This window comes from Callospermophilus lateralis, chromosome 1 (genome assembly GCF_048772815.1).
Source record: "Callospermophilus lateralis isolate mCalLat2 chromosome 1, mCalLat2.hap1, whole genome shotgun sequence".
NCBI lineage: Eukaryota > Metazoa > Chordata > Mammalia > Rodentia > Sciuridae > Callospermophilus > Callospermophilus lateralis.
This window is the reverse complement of record NC_135305.1, coordinates 14,586,650-14,600,960: the sequence shown is the minus strand read 5'-3', so window position 1 is coordinate 14,600,960 and position 14,311 is coordinate 14,586,650. Positions and strand designations below refer to the sequence as shown.

The 14,311-nt window shown below is 36.9% G+C and overlaps 1 protein-coding gene and 1 non-coding gene across 7 annotated transcripts in view; one reads left to right on the top strand and one right to left on the bottom strand.

The window, feature by feature from the left end:
- Braf (B-Raf proto-oncogene, serine/threonine kinase) overlaps nt 1–14,311 on the bottom strand; it is a 184,900-nt gene that overhangs the window by 75,820 nt on the left and 94,769 nt on the right. The gene's annotated exons all lie outside the window — the stretch shown is intronic.
- Nucleotides 7,443–7,549, top strand: LOC143384478 (U6 spliceosomal RNA). Its single transcript, XR_013089339.2, has one exon. It is a non-coding gene; the product is annotated as a U6 spliceosomal RNA (small nuclear RNA).

Sequence of the window (14,311 nt, the reverse complement as noted above, 5' to 3'; positions counted from 1 at the left end):
CAGATTCACTGTTAACTCAAACCTCTGATGCACTGAAGTTACTGGAGATTAAACCCAGGGCCTTGCACATGATAGGTAAGAGCTCTACCACTGAGTAGCATCTCCAGCCCTGATGTTTTAAATTTTGATATAGTCCAAATTGTCCATTTTCACTAGTGTTACCTGTGCTTTTGGTGCGACAGACAAATCCAATGCCACGAAGTTTTTCTCCTATATTTTCTTCTAAAAGTTTTTCAGTTTTAGCTCTTAAATGTATTCAATCCATTTAAAATTAACTATTGTATGGGGTTAAAGCAAGATTCCCATCTCATTATAATTTTGCATGTAGATATTCAGTTTTCCAACATTATTTGATGAAGAGACACTCTATTTTCCCCATGGAGTGGTCCTGGTATCCTTGTCAAAGATCATCTAACCATATAGGTGAGGATTTATTTCTGGGCTCTCTCTCTATATATATGCTATCTGCCAATATGGCATTGTTTTGATTGCTGCAGTTTTGTAAAAATTTTGAATTCAGGAAGTGCAAGGCCTCCAACTTTGTTCCTTTTTTTAAAATTTTAAATATTTATTTTTTAGTTGTAGTTGGACACATTATCTTTATTTCACTTATTTATTTTTATGTGGTGATGAGGATCGAAACCAGGGCGAGGTGAGCGCTCTACCGCTGAGCCACAATCCCAGCCCATTGTTGTTTTTCTTTTTCAAGACAGTTTTGGAAGATTTTTTTGTAGTATTGAGTAAAAACCAGGGCCTCACTCAAGACTGTTTTGGCTATTTGGGGTCCCCTTGAGATTCTTTATAAATTTTAAGATGAATTTGTATATTTGTGCAAAAAACACTGTTGGAATTTTGAAAAGAAATGCATTAAAAATAAAACCTCCAAATTCTTTCCCCAAATGGTCCACCCATTATTTATTCCCATCAGCAGCATATGGAAATTCTAGTTCCTCCTTATAGTTCCTCACCAATATTTGATATGGTCATTCTTCTACCATTTTAGGAGGTATTTTATCTTGTCTCTTAAATGTGCATTAATCTAATGAGCATCTTCTCATGTATTTATGTATCATATATATAATTCTTTGGTAAAGTGTCTGTTCATATATATATATATATTTTTATTTTTCTTAATATTTATTTTTTAGTTCTTGGCAGACACAACATCATTGTTTGTATGTGGTGCTGAGGATCGAACCCGGGCCGCACGCATTCCAGGCAAGCGCGCTACCACTTGAGCCACATCCCCAGCCCCCTCATATATTTTTTTAAAGTTTTTCTTTTAATTTTTATTTTAGCTGTAGATGGACACTATATCTTTATTTTACTCACTTTTATGTGGTGCTGAGGATCGAACCCAGTGCCTCACACTTGCTAGGCAAGCACTCTACCACTGAGCCACAACCCCAGCCCTGTTGTTATGTTTTGTCTGTTATTTAAATGGCTGATTTGTTTTCTTATTTTTGAGTTTTCAGAGTTTTTTAATATTCTAGATACCTGCCCTTTATAAATACTGCAAATATTATCTATCTGTAGTTTGCCTTTTTATTCTTTTCTTTTATTGGTTGTTCAAAACCTTACAAAGCTCTTGACATATCATATTTCATACATTAGATTCAAGTGGGTTATGAAGTCCCATTTTTACCCCAAATACAGATTGCAGAATCATATCGGATACACATCCACATTTTTACATGATGCCATATTAGTGACTCTTGTATTCTGCTACCTTTTCTATCCTCTACTATCCCCCCTCCCCTCCCCTCCCATCTTCTCTCTCTACCCCATCTACTGTAATTCATTTCTCTTGTTTTTTTTCCCATTCCCCTCACAACCTCTTATATGTAATTTTGTATAGCAATGAGGGTTCTCCTTCCATTTCCATGCAATTTCCCTTTTCTCTCCCTTTCCTTCCACCTCGTGTCTCTGTTTAATGTTAATCTTTTTCTCCTGCTCTTCCTCCCTGTTCTGTTCTTAGTTGCTCTCATTATATCAAAGAAGACATTTGGCATTTGTTTTTTAGGGATTGGCTAGCTTCACTTAGCATAATCTGCTCTAATGCCATCCATTTCCCTGCAAATTCCATGATTTTGTCATTTTTTAGTGCAGAGTAATACTCCAATGTGTATAAATGCCACATTTTTAAAAATCCATTCATATATTGAAGGGCATCTGGGTTGGTTCCACAGTTTAGCTATTGTGAATTGTGCTGCTATGAACATCTATGTGGCAGTATCCCTGTAGTATGCTCTTTTAAGGTCTTCAGGGAATAGTCCGAGAAGGGCAATAGCTGGGTCAAATGGTGGTTCCATTCCCAGCTTTCCCAGTAATCTCCATACTGCTTTCCAAATTGGTTGCACCAATTTGCAGTCCCACCAGCAATGTACAAGAGTACCCTTTTCCCCACATCCTCGCCAGCACTTGTTGTTGTTTGATTTCATAATGGCTGCCAATCTGACTGGAGTGAGATGGTATCTTAGGGTGGTTTTGATTTGCATTTCTCTGACTGCTAGAGATGGTGAGCATTTTTTCATGTACTTGTTGATTGATTGTATGTCCTCGTCTGAGAAGTGTCTGTTCAGGTCTTTGGCCCATTTGTTGATTGGGTTATTTGTTTTCTTATTGTTTAATTTTTTGAGTTCTTTGTATACTCTGGATATTAGGGCTCTATCTGAAGTGTGAGGAGTAAAAATTTGTTCCCAGAATGTAGGCTCCCCATTTACCTCTCTTATTGTTTCTCTTGCTGAGAAAAAACTTTTTAGTTTGAGTAAGTCCCATTTGTTGATTCTAGTTATTAACTCTTGTGCTATGGGCGTCCTATTAAGGAATTTGGAGCCCAACCCAACAATATGTAGATCGGAGCCAACTTTTTCTTCTATCAGGCGCAGAGTCTGGGATTTGAAATCAAGCTCTTTGATCCATTATGAGTTAACTTTTGTGCATGACAAGAGAAAGGGATTAAGTTTCATTTTGTTGCATATGGATTTCTAGTTTTCCCAGCACCATTTGTTGAAGATACTACCCTTCCTCAATTGCATGCTTTTAGCCCCTTTATCAAATATAAGAAAGTTGTAATTTTGTGGATTGGTCTCTGTGTTCTCTATTCTGTACCATTGGTCCACCCGCCTGTTTTGGTACCAGTACCATGCTGTTTTTGTTACTATTGCTCTGTAGTATAGTTCAAAATCTGGTATCGCCATACCGCCTGATTCACACTTCCTGCTTAGAATTGGTTTTGCTATTCTGGGTCTTTTGTTTTTCCATATGAATTTCATAATTGCTTTATCTATTTCTACAAGAAATGCCCTTGGGATTTTGATTGGCATTGCATTAAACCTATAGAGAACTTTGGGTAATATCGGCATTTTGATGATGTTAGTTCTTCCTATCCATGAACAGGGTATATTTTTCCATCTTCTAAGATCTTCTTCTATTTCTCTCTTTAGGGTTCTGTAGTTTTCATTGTATAGATCTTCCACCTCTTTTGTTAGATTGATTCCCAAGTATTTTATTTTTTTTTTTTTTGAGGATATTGTGAATGGGGTGGTTGTCCTCATTTCCATTTCAGAAGATTTGTCGCTGATATACAGGAATGCCTTTGATTTATGTGTGTTGATTTTATATACTGCCACTTTGCTGAATTCATTTATTAACTCTAGTAGTTTCTTTGTAGACCCTTTTGGGTCTGTTAGATATAGTATCATATCATCTGCAAATAGTGATAATTTAAGTTCTTCTTTTCCTATTTTTATGCCTTTAATTTCTTTTGTCTATCTAATTGCTCTGGCTAGTATTTCAAGAATTAAATTGAAGAGAAGTGGTGAGAGAGGGCATCCCTGTCTTGTTCCAGATTTTAGAGGGAATGCCTTCAGTTTTTCTCCATTCAGAATGATGCTAGCCTGAGGCTTAGCATATATAGCTTTTACGATGCTGAGGTAAGTCCTTGTTATCCCTAGTTTTTCTAGTGTTTTGAACATAAAGGGATGTTGTACTTTGTCGAATGCTTTTTCTGCACCTATCGAGATGATCATGTGGTTCTTATCGTTAAGTCTATTAATGTGGTGAATAACATTTATTGATTTCCGTATATTGAACCAGCCTTGCATCCCGGGATGAATTCTACTTGATCATGGTGCACAATTTTTTTGATATGCTTTTGTATTCGATTTGCCAGGACTTTATTGAGGATTTTTGTATCTAAGTTCATTAGAGATATTGGTCTGTAGTTTTCTTTCTTTGAAGTGTCTTTGTCTGGTTTCGGGATCAGGGTGATGTTGGCCTCATAGAATGAATTTGGAAGCTCTCCTTTTTCTATTTCTTGAAATAACTTGAAAAGTATTGGTATTAATTCTTCTTTGAAGTTTTTGTAAAACTCCGCTGTATATCCATCCGGTCCAGGGCTTTTTTTGGTTGGTAGTCTTTTGATGGCTTCTTCTATTTCCTCCTTTGTTATTGGTCTGTTTAAATTGTGTGTATCTTCCTGACTCAATCTGGGCAAATCATATGACTTAAGAAATTTATCGATATCTTCACTGTCTTCTATTTTATTAGAATATAGGGTTTCAAAATACTTTCTAATTATCTTCTGTATTTCTGTAGTGTCTGTTGTGATATTGCCTTTTCCATCTCGTAAGTTAGTAATTTGAGTTCTCTCTCTTCTTCTCTTCATTAGCATGGCTAAAGGTCTGTCGATCTTATTTATTTTTTCGAAGAACTAACTTTTAGTTTTAACAATTTTTTCAATGTTTTTTTTTTTTGTTTCAATTTCGTTTATTTCCGCTCTGATTTTAATTATTTCTTGCTTTCTACTACATTTGCTGTTGTTTTTCTCTTCCTTTTCTAGGGTTTTGAGATGAAGTGTGAGTTCATTTATTTGTTGGCTTTTTCTTTTATTGAGGAATGAACTCCAGGCAATGAATTTCCCATTTAAAACTGTTTTCAATGTGTCCCATAGATTCCGATATGTTGTGTCTGTGTTTTCATTTATCTCTAAGAATTTTTAAATTTCCTCCTTGATGTCTTCTATAACCCATTGATCATTCAGTAACCTATTGTTCATTCTCCAAGTGATGCATGATTTTTCCTTCCTTCTTTGGTCATTGATTTCCAGTTTCATTCCATTATGATCAGATAAGATGCATGGTATTATCTCCACACCTTTATATTTACTGAGTTGCCCTATGGCATAATATATGGTCTATCTTTGAGAAGGATCCGTGTGCTGCTGAGAAGAACATGTATCCAACTTGATGATGGTTGATATATTCTATATATGTCAGTTAAGTCTAGGTTATTGATTGTGTTATTGAGTTCTATAGTTTCTTTATTCAGCTTTTGTCTGGTGGATCTGTCCAATGGGGAGAGCGGTGTGTTGAAGTCACCCATAATTATTGTGTTGTGGTCTATTTGACTCTTGAACTTGAGGAGAGTTTGTTTTATGAACGTTGCAGCACCATTGTTTGGTGCATACATATTGATAATTGTTATGTCTTGTTGGTGGATGGTTCCTTTTAACAGTAATATAGTGTCCTTCTTTATCCCTTTTTATTAACTTAGGGTTGAACTTGATTTTATTCGATATGAGTATGGCCACTCCTGCTTGCTTCCGAGGACCATGTGAGTGGTATAATTTTTCCCAACCTTTCACTTTCAATCTGTGTATGTCTTTTCCTATCATATGAGTATCCTGAAGGCAGCATATTGTTGGATTTGTTTTTTTAATCCAGGTTACTAGCCTTTGTCTTTTGATTGGTGAATTTAAGCCATTAACGTTTAAGGTTACTATTGATATATTGTTTGTGCTTCCAGTCATGCTTATTTATTTATTTTAATTTGGCTCGTTTTTCCTTTTTGGTTATTTTTTTTTCTTCCTTTTACTGAGTTACCTCCTACTGTTAGTTTTGGGTGCTGTTTTTAAATTCCTCTTCTTGTAGTGTTTTGCTCAAAATGCCTTGCAGTGCTGGTATTCTGGCTGCGAATACTTTTAACTTTTGTTTATCATGAAATATTTTAATTTCATTGTCAAATCTGAAGCTTAATTTTGTTGGATACAGTATTCTTGGTTGGAATCCATTATTTTTCAGCGTTTGAAATACATTGTTCCAGGATCTTCTTGCTTTCAACGTCTGTGATGAAAAATCAGCCGTTAACCTAATTGGTTTACCCCTGAATGTAATCTGCCTTCTTTCTCTCGTAGCTTTTAATATTCTCTCCTCATAATTATGTGTCTTGGAGTTGGTCTATTATGGTTTTGTATGTTTGGGTTCCTGTAGGCTTCCAGGATTTTGCAATCCATTCCATCTTTCATATCTGGGAAGTTTTCTAGGATTATTTCATTCAATAGAATGTTCATTCCATTGGTTTGAACCTCTATATCTTCTTCTATCCAGATGACTCTCAAGTTTGGTTTTTTTATGACATCCCATATCTCTTGGATAGATTGCTGGTGATTTCTTAGCATCCTTTCTGTGTTGACTATATTCTTTTCAAGTTGATAAACTTTGTCTTCATTATCTGATGTTCTGACTTCTATTTGATCTAGTCTATTTGTAATATTCTCGTTTGAGTTTTTAATTTGGTTTATGGTTTCCTGCATTTCTAGGATTACTGTTTGATTTTTTAAAAAAATCTCTATCTCCTGCTAGAGCTCGTTCTTTGCCATTTGAATTTGCCTATTTAATTCGTTTTCAAAGTATACTTTCATTGTTTGGACTTGCTGTCTAATGTCTTCTCTAAGATTCCGTTCCATCTGAGTTAGGTATGCCTTGAGTTCTTTCTCTGTCCATTTTTCTGAGGCCTTTAGGTTCTCCTGTGAATTTAAGTTGTCCTACATTGTTTGTAATCCTTTTTTCCCTTGTTTTTTCATGGTGCTCACGTTACTTTCCAACTCTGTTTGACTGCTGTGTTTCTGTTTTATTCTTTAAGTTTGTTTTGGTTTTTATAGTTCCAATATCTCTCCTTTGTGATGGGAGACAATGTTTAGAGATGTTGTATTTAATTGTGATTTAAGGTAAATTCATTAGTTTCATTAAAGGCCTACAGAATTTGATGACATGTATAGAATTGAGGTTCGAACTTAGGATTTTATGTTGAGGTCGGGCGATTGGATGGCATGGAGGTTAGTATATGTTAGCTTCTTTTCGGAGTTGCTCAAATGCAGGCGGATATTAACAAGAGAATAGACAGGAGCACTTGGGAGTAGTTAAGGGCTTAGGCGGACTATGGACTGATTCGTAGTATTCATCTATTTGCATTTAGTAAGTTGTACATAATCTGGGTGGTCATGCTTAAGAGGAAAGATGGGGAAAAGGTAAGGAAGCAAACCAAGAAAGAGAGAGGGAGAGAGGAAAGAAAGAGAAAAGAATAGAAAATAAAAAGAAATGATAATAAAAAATAATAATAAAATGCAGTAAAATAAAAATTACATTAAAAAATAATAATATGTGCTCGCTTCGGCAGCACATATACTAAAATTGGAATGATATAGGGAAGATTAGCATGGCCCCTGTGCAAGGATGACACGCAAATTCGTGAAGCGTTCCATATTTTTAAATATGGGATAACATAAAGAGACCAAACTTAAGAGTCATTGGGATACAGGAAGGTATAGAGGTCCAAACCAAAGGAATGAGCAATCTATTCAATGAAATAATACGAGAAAACTTCCCAGACTTAAAGAATGAGACAGAATCCCAAATCCTAGAAGCCTACAGGACGCCGAATGAGCCAAATCATAAGAGATCCACACCTAGACACATTATAATGAAGATGCCCAACATACAGAATAAGGAGAGAATTTTAAAAGCTACAAGAGAAAGGAAACAGATTACATTTAGGGGTAAACCAATCAGGATAACAGCTGATCTTTCAACACAGACTCTGAAAGCTAGAGATCCTGGAATAACATATTTCAAACACTGAAAGAAAATGGGTTCCAACCAAGAATTGTGTATCCAGCAAAATTAAGCTTCAGGATGGAAGATGAAATTAAAATCTTCCACGATAAACAAAAGAATTTGCAGCTAGAAAACCATCTCTCAAAAAAATCCTCAGCAAAACATTACAGGAAGAGGAAATGGAAAATAACAATGAAAACCAACAGTGGGAGGTAGTACAGTAAAGGGGGGGAAAATAATCAAAGAGGAAAGCAAACCATGTTTAGTAACATAAATAAACAAATATGGCTGGAAGAACAACCCATATCTCAATAATAACCCTAAATGTTAATGGCTTAAACTCACCAATTAAGAGACACAGGCTAGTAGAATGGATCACAAAACAAGACCCAACAATATGCTGCATTTGATAGGAAAAGACTTACATAGACTGAAGGTGAAAGGTTGGGAAAAATCATATCACTCATATGGACTTCGGAAACAAGCAGGAGTATCCATACTCATATCAAATAAAATAGATTTCAAGCCAAAGTTAATCAAAAGGGATAAAGAGGGACACTACATACTGCTCAAGGGAACCATACACCAACAAGTCATAACAATCATAAATATATATGCCCCAAACAATGGTGCAGCTATGTTCATCAAACAAACTCTTCTCAAGTTCAAGAGTCTAATAGACCACCATACAATAATCATGGGAGACTTCAACACACCTCTCTCATCACTGGACAGATCTTCCAAACAAAAGTTGAATAAGGAAACTATAGAACTCAATAACATAATTAATAACCTAGACTTAATTGACATATATAGAATATACCACCCACGATCAAGCAGTTACACTTTTTTCTCAGCAGCACATGGATCCTTCTCAAAAATAGATCATATATTATGTCACAGGGCAACTCTTAGACAATATAAAGGAGTAGAGATAATACCATGCATCTTATCTGATCATAATGAAATGAAATTGAAAATCAACGATAAAAGAAGTAAGGAAAAATCATGCATCACTTGGAGAATGAACAATAGGTTACTGAATGATCAATGGGTTATAGAAGACATCAAGGAGGAAATTAAAAAATTCTTAGAGATAAATGAAAACACAGACACAACATATCGGAATCTATGGGACACAATGAAAGCAGTTCTAAGAGGAAAATTTATTGCTTGGAGTTCATTCCTTAAAAAAATAAAAAACCAACAAATAAATGATCTCATACTTCATCTCAAAATCCTAGAAAAAGAAGAGCAAAACAACAGCAAAAGAAGTAGAAGGCAAGAAATAATTAAAATCAGAGCTGAAATTAATGAAATAGAAACAAAAGAAACAATTGAAAAAATTGACAAAACTAAAAGTTGGTTCTTTGAAAAAATAAATAAAATTGACAGACCCTTAGCCACGCTAACGAAGAGAAGAAGAGAGAGAACTCAAATTACTATCATACGGGATGAAAAAGGCAATATCACAACAGACACTTCAGAAATACAGAAGATCATCAGAAATTATTTTGAATCCTTATACTCCAATAAAATAGAAGATAGTGAAGGCATCGATAAATTTCTTAAGTCATATGATCTGCCCAGATTGAGTCAGGAGGATATTGACAACCTAAACAGACCAATATCAATTGAGGAAATAGAAGAAAGCATCAAAAGACTACCAACTAAGAAAAGCCCAGGACCAGATGGGTATACAGCAGAGTTTTACAAAACCTTTAAAGAGGAACTAATACCAATACTTTTCAAGCTATTTCAGGAAATAGAAAAAGAGGGAGAACTTCCATGCCACAGTCCGGCTGGCTGCAGCAAAATATCCGGGGGGTGACGAATAACTTGTGTATGTTGATGCAGCAGGAATAGGAGCCGTTTATTGTAGGATCTGAGTGATATTTATACATTTTACACAGCTTATCTAATTAGCATAAAATAGATACAGCAGTCAACCAATAAGGAATCTCCACACTTAATGGCTTGCTTTTGGTACTTCACAAACCACTCCCTCTGGCATTTGGCCAGGCGCCATCCAGACTTGTTTACAGACTTTAACATTTCTCTGGCAAAATAACAGGTGCCAATCTGACTTGTTTACAGACCTTAACACTTCCAAATTGATTCTACGAGGCCAAGATCACCCTGATTCCTAAACCAGACAAAGACACTTCAAAGAATGAAAACTACAGACCAATATCTCTAATGAACCTAGATGCAAAAATCCTCAATAAAATTCTGGCGAACCGGATACAAAAACATATCAAAAAAATTGTGCACCATGATCAGGTAGGATTTATCCCTGGGATGCAAGGTTGGTTCAATATATGGAAATCAATAAATGTTATTCACCACATCAATAGGCTTAAAAATAAGAACCATATGATCATCTCGATAGATGCGGAAAAAGCATTCGACAAAGTACAGCATCCCTTTGTTCAAAACTCTAGAAAAACTAGGGATAACAGGAACATACCTCAATATTGTAAAAGCAATCTATGCTAAGCCTCAGGCTGGCATCATTCTGAATGGAGAAAAACTGAAGGCATTCCCTCTAAAATCTGGAACAAGACAGGGATGCCCTCTCTCACCACCTCTGTTCAACATAGTTCTCGAATCACTGGCCAGAGCAATTAGACAGACGAAAGAAATTAAAGGCATAAAAATAGGAAAAGAAGAACTCAGATTATCACTATTTGCAGATGACATGATTCTATACCTAGCAGACCCAAAAGGGTCTACAAAGAAACTATTAGAGCTAATAAATGAATTCAGCAAAGTGGCAGGATATAAAATCAACACGCATAAATCACAGGCATTCCTGTATATCAGCGACAAATCTTCTGAAATGGAAATGAGGACAACCACTCCATTCACAATATCCTCAAAAAAAATAAAATACTTGGGAATCAACCTAACAAAAGAGGTGAAAGACTTATACAATGAAAACTACAGAACCCTAAAGAGAGAAATAGAAGAAGATCTTAGAAGATGGAAAAATATACCCTGTTCATGGATAGGTAGAACTAATATCATCAAAATGGCGATATTACCAAAAGTTCTCTATAGGTTTAATGCAATGCCAATCAAAATCCCAAGGGCATTTCTTGTAGAAATAGAGAAAGCAATCATGAAATTCATATGAAAAAATAAAAGACCCAGAATAGCAAAAACAATGCTAAGCAGGAAGTGTGAATCAGGCGGTATAGCTATACCAGACTTCAAACTATACTACAGAGCAATAGTAACAAAAACAGCATGGTACTGGTACCAAAACAGGCGGGTGGACCAATGGTACAGAATAGAGGACACAGAAACCAATCCACAAAATTACAACTATCTTATATTTGATAAAGGGGCTAAAAGCATGCAATGGAGGAAGGATAGCATCTTCAACAAATGGTGTTGGGAAAACTGGAAATCCATATGCAACAAAATGAAACTGAATCCCTTTCTCTCGCCATGCACAAAAGTTAACTCAAAATGGATCAAGGAACTTGATATCAAATCAGAGACATGGCGTCTGATAGAAGAAAAAGTTGGCTATGATCTACATACTGTGGGGTCGGGCTCCAAATTCCTCAATAGGACACCCATAGCACAAGAGTTAATCACTAGAATTAACAAATGGGACTTACTCAAACTAAAAAGTTTTTTCTCAGCAAAAGAAACAATAAGAGAGGTAAATAGGGAGCCTACGTCCTGGGAACAAATCTTTACTCCTCACACTTCAGACAGAGCCCTAATATCCAGAATATACAAAGAACTAAAAAAATTAGACAATAAGATAACAAATAACCCAATCAACAAATGGGCCAAGGACCTGAACAGACATTTCTCAGAGGAGGACATACAATCAATCAACAAGTACATGAAAAAATGCTCACCATCTTTAGCAGTCAGAGAAATGCAAATCAAAACCACCCTAAGATACCATCTGACTCCAGTAAGATTGGCAGCCATTAGGAAGTCAAACAACAACAAATGCTGGCGAGGATGTGGGGAAAAGGGTTCACTTGTACATTGCTGGTGGGACTGCAAATTGGTGCGGCCAATTTGGAAAGCAGTATGGAGATTTCTTGGAAAGCTCGGAATGGAACCACCATTTGACCCAGCTATTCCCTTACTCGGTCTATTCCCTAAAGACCTAAAAAGAGCACACTATAGGGACACTGCTACATCCATGTTCATAGCAGCACAATTCACAATAGCAAGACTGTGGAACCAACGTAGATGCCCTTCAATAGATGAATGGATAAAAAAAAAAATGTGGCATTTATACACAATGGAGTATTACTCTGCATTAAAAAATGACAAAATCCATAGAATTTGGAGGGAAATGGATGGCATTAGAGCAGATTATGCTAAGTGAAGCTAGCCAATCCCTAAAAAACAAATACCAAATGTCTTCTTTAATATAAGGAGAGTAACCAAGAACAGAATAGGGACAAAGAGCATGAGAAGAAGATTAACATTAAACAGGGATGAGAGGTGGGAGGGAAAGGGAGAGAGAAGGGAAATTGCATGGAAATGGAAGGAGACCCTCAGGGGTATACAAAATTACATACAAGAGGAAGTGAGGGGAAAGGGGGAGAAATATAAGGGGGAGAAATGAATTACAGTAGAGGGGGTAGAGAGAGAAGAGGGGAGGGGAGGGGGGGAGGGGGGATAGTAGAGGTTAGGAAAGGCAGCAGAATACAACAGACACTAGTATGGCAATATGTAAATCAATGGATGTGCAACTGATGTGATTCTGCAATCTGTATACGGGGTAAAAATGGGAGTTCATATCCCACTTGAATCAAAGTGTGAAATATGATATATCAAGAACTATGTAATGTTTTGAACAACCAACAATAAAAATTAATTAAAATAATAATAATATAATTATAGAAGAGAAAAAAAATTAAAAATTTAAAAAAAAATTTAAAAAAGGAAAAAAAAAGAAAAAAGGGACACTGTTAGGTTTCTATTTTCTTCGCTTCCGGTAGGTGGTGCTGTGCCTTCTGGGCCAAGATTTTGCCCTCCGGCTCTAGGAAAAAAATCCGTGTGAGGCCCTCCCCCCGCCCCCCCTCTCTCAAAACCTGTTAGCTTAGGTTTATTCCTGGTTTCTAGTCCCCTGGCTTCTCCTGTCAGCCAGGCCTTTCCCAGTGTGATACCTATCAGCAGTTCAAGCTACACTCTGTGCCTGCAGTTTTCTGGATGTGGAGCACGGCTTTTGGGAACCAGCACCTTATTGTTTTGATTCCCTCCGTTAGCTCCTCCTCCAAGAGCTGGCGCGACAGGTTTCGCTTTCGCAGCTGGTGGGAGAGGGGAGTTGGAGGTCAGGTGCCTTTATCTTTCCCCACGCATCTATTCAAGGTCACTCTGTTAATCACGCCCCTGGAAAGCTGGGGAGAGATTTTATGTGATTTCCCTGCTGTATGGGTGATGGTCTAAATGACAGACCTGTTCTATTGCTGAATGAGCTGCAATCTGTCGAAAACTGGTGATGGTGATGTCAGCTCTCCAAGATAGTGGCTGCTGGCTTCCTCAGTGGGCTGACCGGTGTGGAGGACAGAACTGGACTGCTTCCTTCCCCGTCTCAAACCCAGAACTCTGCCTGGAGGCACAGTGAGGACACAGCCGGCAGGAGCCCACAGAATCTGCAGCACCGTTTCTTGGCATTGCTAGCTCGCCGTTTCTAGGGACGCTGTTTCCCAGCATGCCGCAGTCTCTAGCAGCGGGGCGGGCCGCTGAATAAACAGCTTGAATCTCTGGGTGGATAGTTCACTCGTGGTTGAGCCCCAGTAACCGATCCTTGGGCGATGGAAATCCTTCCTCTAGGTTTCGGTGCACCCCAATTTTGCTGGAAATTCCTAACAAGATAGCTTTTGGCCGTTCTAACTCGTCATTCACCCGCGCAGTGACGAGGTACACAGGGGTGATGCACTCTATTCGCCGCCATCTTATCTTTTTATTCTTTTAACATTGTCTCTTGAATACCATAAATTTTAAATTTTTACTAAATTAAAATTTATCCATCAGTGTGTGGAAGTAAGTTTCAAAATAACTGATTGAGATAAAAGTCAGAATCTTGAGTGTGAGTATTAAATTTGAGGGGCATACAAGAACCCTTTTGAGCAACAGAAATGCTTTACATATCAATTTATAAGGCAGTTACATATGTTAAAAAATCATTGAACAGTACGCTTGAGATGAGTATAAGTTACATCTCAAATAAGTAGGCAAAGGTGAAAGTCATCATGACATTTCACCCCTAAATACTTAACCATCTATTTAAGGATAAGGATATTCAACTAGGTGTGGTGGCACACATCTGTAATCTCAGTGATTCAGGAGTCTGAGGCAGGAGGATACTAAGTATGATGCCAACCTTTACAACTAAGCAGACCCTATCTTAAAAAAATAAAAGAAATACA